Genomic DNA, 10,322 nt, shown 5'->3' on the forward strand with positions numbered 1-10,322 from the left:
AAGAAACAAACAGGCTGTTAGCTTTGATGCAAAATAATGTTTTTGTTTTTTGTTGTTGTTGTTATTACTGTTTTAAGCAGGCTGGCTGGGTGCAGTGGCTCACGCCTGTGATCCCAGCACTTTGAGAGGCCGAGAAAGTGAGAACGTGTCTCCAAAAAAATTTTAAAAAGAAGGAAAAATAATAAATAAAACAGGAAAAAAAAGGAATACTTAGAACCTTTTCTGATGCCTTGTGACTTTCAGAATTTAAAATCCCCATTGCAGATAAAGGCGCCCACAGCGTAAGTCCAGGAGCAAGAGGGGGGCTTGAGGGGACCTTGCTTCCACTGGAGCTGTAGGGCGGGAAGGGGTGCTGCGGTCAGCAGAGGGCACCCTTCGCCTGCGCCGAGTAGCCTTGGACCAGATGCTGGCTCAGATCTATAACTGCTCCTGTCTGGTAGCCAGGCCTGCCCAGATGTACAATGCCTGGAATAAAGGGTTCTTGGAAGCAGTTTGTTACAGGTACCCTGTGGGCTGTGGCTGGCTGTGGCGCACATAAAGGTTGTGTGTCAGACCTACTCCCTGGAAATGGCCCATGGCTGCACACAGGCACCTTGGCTGAGAAGCTGCACGGTCCTGCTTTCACTCTCCTCCCCTGCTCTGTCCTGTCTGCTTCCACCCAGCTCTTCAGGCCACCAGCCCCCACCTCTTGTGACCACCCCCAGCCCAGCGTGCCCTCAGCCCATCTCCTGTGTCGACAGGTGAAGTCCCGCGTGGCCTTTGGGAAGCCCCTGGTGGAGCAGGGCACAGTGCTGGCGGACATTGCGCAGTCACGCGTGGAGATTGAGCAGGCACGGCTGCTGGTGCTGAGAGCTGCCCACCTCATGGACCTGGCAGGAAACAAGGTAGGGGCAGGGGCACGAAGGGGCCTCCCAGAGGCAGAGATTCTTCCTCCTCATTCAGCAAAGCATGAGAGCCTGGCTTCTTGACATTAGAAACTGTTTCACCTCTACTTGGAGCTGTTTTGGCAGTTTTTCAAAAATTGAACAAGAAGAGAGGACTGGCCTTTGTGTTTTACTGATCTGGTGAGCTACTTAGTCCAAGGCAGTGGGTCTGATGGGGCCACAGCGCCCCTGGGTGGCCCTGGACTCCCAGGGCCATTGGTGGAGGTGTTGGACAACCTAAGAGTAAGTCAGGGAAAAGGGACCCTTCACTGGCCTTCATCTGAATATTGAATTAGCAAAATAGAGGCTTATTTTCAAATGTGACATTAGTCATTAACTAAGGCTCTTTTTAACCTTTTATTTATCTATTTTTTGAGACAGGGCCTCACTCTGTAGCCAGGCTGGAATGCAGTGGTACATCATGGCTCACTGAAGCCTCCGCTTTCTAAGTAGCTGGGACTCCAGGTGCACACCTCCATGCCCAGTTAATTCTTTATTTTTTGTAGAGACCAGGTCTCACCATGTTACCCAGGCTAAGGCTCTTTCTAAGTGCCTGTGATGACCAAGTACAATGCCATGTTGACCGTGCTTTGTCCAGCCTTCTGTGGGGCAGCCTCCACCCCCACCCAAGATCCTCAGCCGTCAGGGACCAACCCAGGTTCACAGTTCCTGGTTCTTTGACACTGGCGTGCTAGATATGGTGGAGGCTGCTGGGTGTCCCCCTTGAACACCCTGCCCCAGGGCAGATCACTGTAGCTCGGTTTCCCAGAGCCCTGACTGGCCTTGGTCCACTGCTGCTTGGAGGCAGAGCTGGCCATGACCCTGAGCAAAGCACAGGCCCCTCCCCCTTGTCCCTTCAGTGTGTGCTGGCTGTGTTCCCCGTCATCTGGGAAGACAGCCACATTCTCCCAGCACTTGCTTCACATCTTGCAACATAAGATAGTAATTGCCAACATGGCACCCTTCATCCCTGGTTGCTGTCTAGCTGTATACCAGGCAGGGGCAGCCTCACCCAGCTCACATCAGTGAGACCTTGGGGCCTTTGTTGTGGACCCTGGTGTTTGACTTCCTCCTGGGAATCTGATCATAATTCCAAGCTTTCTGCCTCGGGTCTTTTTTGTTGTTTGGTTTTTTGTTTTGTTTTTGAGAGATGGAGGCTCGCTTTGTCGCCTAGGCTGGAGTAGAGTGGCATGATCTCGGCTCACTGCAACCTCTGCCTCCCAGGTTCAAGCAGCTCTCCTGCCTCAGTTTCCCAAGTAGCTGGGACTACAGGCATGCACTACCATGCCCAGCTAATTTTTGTATTTTTTAGTAGAGACTGGATTTCACTATATGTTGGCCAGGTTGGTCTCGAACTCCTGACCTCAGGTGATCTGCCTGCCTCGGCCTCCCAAAGTGCTGGAATTACAGGCCTGAACCACCATGCCTGGCCTGTTGTTTGTTTTTGAGATGGGGTCTCACTCTGTTGTCCAGGCTTGAGTGCAGGGTTGCAGTTTTGGCTTACTGCAGCCTCGACTTCCCAGACTCACACAATCCTCTCACCTCAGCCTCCCGAGTAGCTGGGACTACAAGCACATGCCACCATGCCCAGCTAGTTTTTGTATTTTTAGTAGAGATGGGGGGCGGGGGGTGTCACTCTGCCACCCAGGCTGCCCTTGGGTCTTTTATAATCACATCTCCTCTTCCTTACAGGCTGCAGCCTTGGATATAGCCATGATTAAAATGGTCGCCCCATCCATGGCCTCCCGAGTGATTGATCGTGCGATTCAGGTGAGCACAGACTAGACAGTTGGCTTATTTGAACCATCAATACCAGATGCCAAACTCCCCTGTCTTCAGCCGCCCAGCCTCCCGTAGACCCTGGCAGACACCCTATGTCACCCACTCACCATGCATGCAACTTTCCTTTTCCTCTTCAGAATGACCCAGCAAGGTGGGGGGTGCCATCCTACCCCCATTTTTAATGTGAGGAAACAGGCACAGAAAAGTAAACTGACTTGTCCAGGTCACTGAGCTTGCAAGTAGCTGACCTCAAATTCACATGAACTTGGGTTTTCATAAGCCTGGAGCCCAGGCTCTTTACCATGCAGGGAGGCCGCCTCCTCAGATCCTAACCCCCGGCCCCAACATGGGGCAGAAGGCACCTGCAGAGTGGACCTGGGGAGTCTGGAGGCCGTGGGATGGCAGGTGTGGCCCCACGGAAGCCCTATGGAATATTAGTGATTGTATCACATAGGTGCCTCAGGGGAAGTCCGGGAAGATGGTTGTTATGGCCCATCAAAAGCAGGCTATCATTCCTGGGGCCTTCAGGGACAAGGGCTGACCCAGGGCCGCCTCCCTCCACCCTGTGTCTGCCAGGCCTTCGGAGCGGCGGGTCTGAGCGGCGACTACCCACTGGCTCAGTTCTTCACCTGGGCCCGAGCCCTGCGCTTTGCCGACGGCCCTGACGAGGTGCACCGGGCCACGGTGGCCAAGCTAGAGCTGAAGCACTGCATTTAGAGGCTTGGGGCTGCAGGAGCCCAGTGTCCTGGCTGGACTAGCCGTGCTCAGATCTGTCACTGATGTGCCTTGAAAGATCCGGTGTGTGTGGCTCCTGCACCCTGCTCAGCTGCTGTGTCCCGGGACAGTCAGGGTGTGCTCAAGCTTTCTGGTTCTCCACAGAAGACGTCTCTGCAAGAAGCCTAAAGTCTGTTTCAGGCCAGGAGGAGGGGATTTGCTGAGGGCCAAGGGGGTTCCAGGACAGAGTCTGGAAAGCTGGTCTTCGGGCTCTCAGTCCCGGGCTGGGCAGGCACGGTCACTTCACTTCAGCCTCTCAGTCCCTCTCTCTGCCTGTGGGAATCTGGACACATTTTGAGAGGCCTCCTGAGGCTGTGGGACGTGCTTGCTCTGGCAGCTGCAGGGTTCCTGTCTGGCCTCCCTGGTGAGCAGAGGGGTGGCCACGATGGGCAGCGGCCTGGAGACCGAGGGCCTGGGCGCCTGGGAAAATGGAATGCAACCCACATTGTAGAGCCACTGGCATCTGATTGTCTCCATTTGAACACATAGCACAGAACACTCATTTAAATGTTGTTTTGAAAGGGGTTTTGGGATCACAAAAGAATAAGAAAACACATCTCAGAGGCTTTGTGGACTTTCTGTGTCATACAAAGAGAATCGAGTGGAGAGGTTCCCTTTGCGCCTCCTCCCGCCTGTGTTTCCTTGAGGTCCAAGCTGCCATCTCAGTCTCATACATGCTGGGAGCGCAGAGGCCACAGGTCCGATAAGTCCCGAGTTGGCTGCCTTCCCTCACTACGTAGCCCGGGGCTCTGTACTCATATACACTTCACCCAGGAGCTGGCATGTGAGGCCCCTGCAGCCTCTACCTGCTCCATAGTCAGAATCATATCTGGTGGAACAGGAGGTGGTGGTGCTTTCACCATTACACTTTGGAGCGCAATCTCTCTTCTCTGAGGAAAGTGGAAATGCTCACTCACTTGCGGTCTGAGCTCCTTGAGAAACCCAGCGACATGCAGAGATGAGCCAGGGGCAGTGAGGACCCAGCCTACTGGTCTTATAACTCCTGGTGGTGTAGCCAAAACCTGTCACAGGTTAGACCAGACGGGCAGGGACCATCCCCCCGGCTGCCACATTGCTGAGGTGACCCTGTGGGAACTGCCTTCCCTGAGAATGGCCAGCCAGGACTGCGCCCCTACACTATCGGCACCACAAGGGGCCCATGAATGGCTCCTCAGACCCGTGTGCGTGGGGGTGTGGGGAGGCAGGTCCCCCTTCACCACACTTGAGAAACTGCTTGTTACTCAAGGAAGTTAAACCCTAAACAAATGCCTGTCACAACGCAGCTGAGTGCTCCCTTAGGCTCCAGGAGGAGGGGTTTTCTTCAAAAAAGGGAAGTGGTCATGGCCTGGCCTGTCTCATGGGCCTAAGAATGTCTTTCATGGCCTCTGAGGTTAACCTTGCCTGTTCAGTAATGCAGCTGCAGAGAGGAAAATGGGAGTCAGGCTGTGGGCACCCCCACATCTCCCTCAGATCCTCTGCCCTGAGGGCTGGAGGCCCTGGGGACCCTGGGAATGCTGCCTGCAGACAGGCAGGTCCCTGCAGGCCCTCCACCTTTGCTAGATGATTCTGCCCACCACTGTTGAGGGAGCCCCAGCTCTGGGCCCAGCACGAGTCCAAGCCTTGGGGGAATGTGCAAGTAAACAAATCAGGCCAACTGCTGGCCTTTGGGGGTTTGCATCTCAAGTAGGGGATGGTGGTTAGTGCCCCGGAGGCCTGGGCGTGTGATGGGGCCAGCACTGCTGGGGCTGGAGGCTGAGGGGAGGACTCGCTCCAGAAGAGGTGTCTCAGCCAAACCTGCCTGACAAGAAGAAAGGGCAGGCTGGGTGCCGCGGGTCACACACATAATGTCAGCACTTTGGGAGGCCAGATGGCATCTGGATGCCAAGACCTGTGCTCGCCAGGGCCTGATTTCAGATACTGTCAGATCATTCCACAACAATCCTACAGAGGCTGCAAAGAGACAATTCCAGGCAACTTGTCTGGGCAGGTCCCCTTCAAGATGGCAGCTGGGAGTGACACCGAAAGAACAGGCTCCAGCGATCTCTGCTGCATGTCCCCATTGTAAGTCCCCTGGGGTTGTCTGTCACCACCCAGGGCTTCAGAGTTCCCCAGGAATGCCTTGGGCCTGCCAGAGCTGTCACTCAGAGACCCCTCTGGTTGGTATTTCTGCTGCCTTCCCTGCTGTGACATGGGTGCAGATTTCTCCCCTTCATCCATTTTACCAAAATAGATGGGCGTTGGGACAGGTGAGTCCCGGACTCCAGCGGCCTGGGGCCCACATCTGCAAGTAACCTGGGAGAGGGTTTCTTTTAATCAAGTTGACTGAGTGGAGAAATGGCCCAGGGGATTTTCTGTCCTATCAGCGTTAGACGGATGACACAGTGGTGAAGAGCTGTCAGAGGTAAAGGTGGACACTAAAGTGGTAAGGACAGGTTTTTATTTATTTTTCTGAAACAGAATCTCACTCTGTTGTCCAGGCTGATGTGCATCGGTGCCATCTTGGCTCACTGCAACCTCCACCTCCTAGGTTTAAGCAATTCTCCTGCCTCAGCCTTCCAAGTAGCTAGGATTACAAGCATGTGCCACCATGCTTGGCTCATTTTTGTATTTTTAGTAGAGACAGGATTTTGCCATGTTGACCAGGCTAATCTTGAACTCCAAACTTAAGTGATCTGCCTACCTGAACCTCCCAAAGTGCTGGGATTACAGGCGTGAGCCACTGCACTCAGCAGGGACAGGTTTTAATCAGTCATAAGTCATTGCCATAGGGAGCAGGGCCCAGTGGGAACTGAGCTCCACTTGGATTTGTGCGTAGGTGATGGGAGGGGTGGTGTTTGGGAGGGGGGCTCAAGAGTCAGGAAGGGGAACTATAGAGAGCAGGAAGGAGCGTGGTTGGCATGACAGCTGTCTGGGTTTGCTAACTGGCTCTTAGGGTTAGGCTCCTGCCCTCCCTTGGAGGCTCAGGGACAGGGTTCATCTTCTAATGTTGCTGGAACAAACAGTAACTTCTTTCAGCAGCTTTGGGCTTTCTCAGGCAGGTATGGGCATCCCAGGGATGTGGTCTTGAGCTGTTGGACACCATGTAACTGTTAAGTCTTTTCATGAGAGTATGGGGATGTGGACTTAAGCATTTGTGTTGAAAGTCTGCAGTTTTTCTAGGCCAAGTTTGAGGTCTAGTGGAGATGGGAGCTCAGAGGGAGGCTGGCGAGAGTGTGGTCAAGGAGAGAATTTTTGTCAGGACTGTGGCTCTGGATTCAAGTGGCCCAAATTCAAATGGGTTTAAATCCTGGCTCCATGACAGAGTAGCTGGGCAACCTTGGGAAATGTTCCTTCATCTTAGAGACTTAGATCTCTCGTTTTATTTATTTATTTAAATTTTTTTTAGAGACAGAGGTCTCACCATGTTGGTCAGGTTAGTCTCAAACTCCTGAGATCAAGCAATCCTCCTACCTCGGCCTCCCAAAGTGCTAGAATTACACCACACCTGGCCAGATTTCTCATCTGAAAAATGAATAGACCAGTCCTTGCCTCCCAGAATCACCTGAGGATTAAATGGGATGATGCGTGGCTTACCATAAGCCACAGCACACACTAGCTGTTCCTGTGTGGCTGGAGTCAGGAGCAGGACCGGCTAAAGAGGAGGTCTCGGCTATGCTCACACTGGGGTGCAAGCATGTGGGGCCTCATCTGGGCTGAGGACTAGCCTGGACCAGCTAAGATGCCATGCTTCTCACACTTAACTAGCAAAGGAATGCCACTGAGATCAGGTTAAAATGCAGAGTGTGGTGTGGTGGGCCTGCTTTCCTAACACACTTGCAGGTCATGCTCCTTGTTTTGGGACCCACTTTGAGAAGTAAGGGTGAGAAAGGCTTGACTTCCCTAACCTGATACCCAGGGGAGGGAGAATGAGCGGACACCACCTGGCTGGAATCATAAGAACTACTGGGTATTTAGTACATACCAGATGCCAAGAACTATCTGTATATTATTATTATTTTGAGACAGAGTCTCACTCTGTCATGTAGGCTAGAGTGCAGTAGTGTGATCTCAGCTCACTGCAGCCTCTGCCTCCCGGGTTCAAGTGATTTTCTGTCTCAGCTTCCTGAGTAGCTGGGAGTACAGGCGTGCACCACCACGCCCGGCTAATTTTTGTAATTTCAGTTGAGATGGTTTCACCACATTGGCCAGGCTGGTCTTGAACTCCTGACCTCAGGTGATCAACCCGTCTCAGCCTCCTAAAGTGCTGGGATTGCAGGCATGAGCCACTGTGCCCGGCCAGTTATTTTGAACTCTTTAACAATTGGCAGATCCTTTTATTCTGCCCCTGCTAGAGATGAGGAGACAGAGATTCAAAGGAGTTGCACAACTTGCCTAAGATCACACAGCTTGTCGGTGAATTCAAACCTAAATTCAGAAGATCCTGAAGCTATTTCTACTCCATGGCATAGATTGTTAAGATCACCTCCGGAAAGGTACTGGCCTCCTCGCCTAGGAAAGGAGGAAGATGATGAGGCTCACGTCACCAAAGAGAACGTGCTGTGGCCTCAAGAAGCGCATGAGCTTCTGATACTTCCAGAATAATCTCCGGGATGCCCCCCCCGACTGCCTCTTAGGGGGTCAGGCTCCACCAGGGGGTGTCTGCCCTGTGCCCTTGGCTGTATGTGGGGTGTCGAGCCAGCTGTGTGTCCGAGAGAGAGAACATATGCAAACAAAGAGGGCAGAGCTGGGGCTCAGGGCTGACCACATTTTTCCTCCTACCTGTGAGGGCACATGTCTTACTGTTTTTTGTTTTGTTTTGTTTTGTTTTTGAGACAGAGTTTTGCTCTTGTTGCCCAGGCTGGAGTGCCATGGTGTTATCTCGGCTCACCGCAACCTCCACCTTTCGGGTTCAAGCGATTCTCCTTCCACAGCCTCCCAAGTAGCTGGGATTGCAGGCATGCACCACTACGCCGGCTAATTTTGTATTTTTAGTAGAGATGGGGTTTCTCCATGTTGGTCAGGCTGGTCTAGAACTCCCAACTTCAGATGATCCACCCACCTTGCCTCCCAAAGTGTTGGCCACTGTGTGAGCCACTGCGCCCAGCCAGATATCTTCCTGTTTAAATGGAGCTTTGAATTCCCCACCTAACATAATTGTTTGCAACAACAACAAAAAAGAGCTTCCATAGACTGAGTCAGTGTCCCAGAATGGGGACTAAACAACCAAACATCTAGAATCTCACCAGTGACCCTGAAGGAGACCTCAGTCACCATCTTTGTTAGAGAGCAAGTGGAACTAGGGTTTTTTTAAGCCTAAAAACACATCAGTTGTGCCCTAACAATGAAAGGTTTCAGAGTAGTTGAAAGCTAAGAATTTGAATATCTTAGACGAAGTTAAGTGGCCTGAGGTGTTTGTTTCCACAGGTCTCAGCACCGGGAGAATGCCTGTGGTTCTGCCGGCCCCATTCCTGCCAGTGAGCCCACAGACAAGGGGCGATGAAGAACCAGGAAACAGATGGAAAAAACGTGGAAGAGAGCAAAGCGCTCTGACTGTCAGGGCGAAATCTTGGTTGAGAGTTAAGTTTTAGTTCATGCTTTGGAGAGACTGAGCCACAAGGAGCCATAATTATATTAGGGTTTCAGCACATCCAGGTGATCTTTGTCTGCAGTATTTGGTTGAGGTGTGAAAGCAGCTGAGGCCGGATGCCGTGGCTCACGCCTGTAATACCAGCATTTTGGAAGGCTGACATGGGTGGATCACTTGAGGCCAGGAGTTTGAGACCAGCCTGGCTAACATGGTGAAACCTTGTCTCCACTAAAAATACAAACATTAGCCAGGTGTGGTGGTGCATGCCTGTAATCCCAGCTGCTTGGGAGGCTGAGGCAGGAGAATTGCTTGAACCCAGGAGGTGGAGGTTGCAGTGAACTGAGATGGTACCACTGCACTGCAGCCTGGGCAACAGAGAGAGACGCTGTCTCAAAATTTAAAAAAAAAAAAAAGCACCTAAGGAAGGCTACTATGGTCACAAAAGACTTCCCAGAAGATGGGACTTGGGCTGGATCTTGATAGGGAAGATTTCCATAAGGAGAGAGGGCAGGACGTGGGTGGAAGAGGTGTATCAACAGTAGGGCACCAGGGATGAGAGAGCTGCTGATTAAGGTTATGGTGAGCACCACAGACCGCAGACAAACCAGAATAAATGAACCTGTGGACCAGCGTGTCCTGCACTGAGACACACACCATGCACACCAGCAGGGACGAAGCATGTTGCCCACACGGTATCGATGTATGTGACTGTGGATAAGTCAGCTCATTTTCTCCTTCCCCTCCCCACAACCAAGTTTACTGCTGCTCCTGGCTCCCCCATCCTGCGGAAGAGCACATGGTAGGAACCTCAGCACCCCCTCCACTCCTCTGTCGCCCTCATCTCCACACAGCTACCTGTTAATTCCACCTTCATGCTCTCTCTGCCAACTGGGCCCTCCTCATCTATCTGGCTGTGGCCTGCCTCCCCTCTACAACTGAGTTTCCATGCAGTTCTCAGAGGAATCCCTCGAAGGCAAATGTGCAACCTCTTCACTTCCAGGCTGAAAGATCTTGGTTAAGAGAAATATTAGTACAAGCTATTAAAACAGGAGGCGGCCGGGCATGGTGACACATGCCTGTAGTCTCAGCATTTTGGGAGGCCAAGGTGGGCTGACTGCTTGAGCCCAGCAGTTCAAGACCAGCATGGGCAACATAAAGAGACCCTATCTTGGCCGGGCGCGGTGGCTCAAGCCTGTCATCCCAGCACTTTGGGAGGCCGAGGCGGGCGGATCACGAGGTCAGGAGATCGAGACCATCCTGGCTAACACGGTGAAACC

This window comes from Colobus angolensis, unplaced genomic scaffold (assembly GCF_000951035.1).
Source record: "Colobus angolensis palliatus isolate OR3802 unplaced genomic scaffold, Cang.pa_1.0 Scaffold10, whole genome shotgun sequence".
NCBI classification, from domain to species: domain Eukaryota; kingdom Metazoa; phylum Chordata; class Mammalia; order Primates; family Cercopithecidae; genus Colobus; species Colobus angolensis.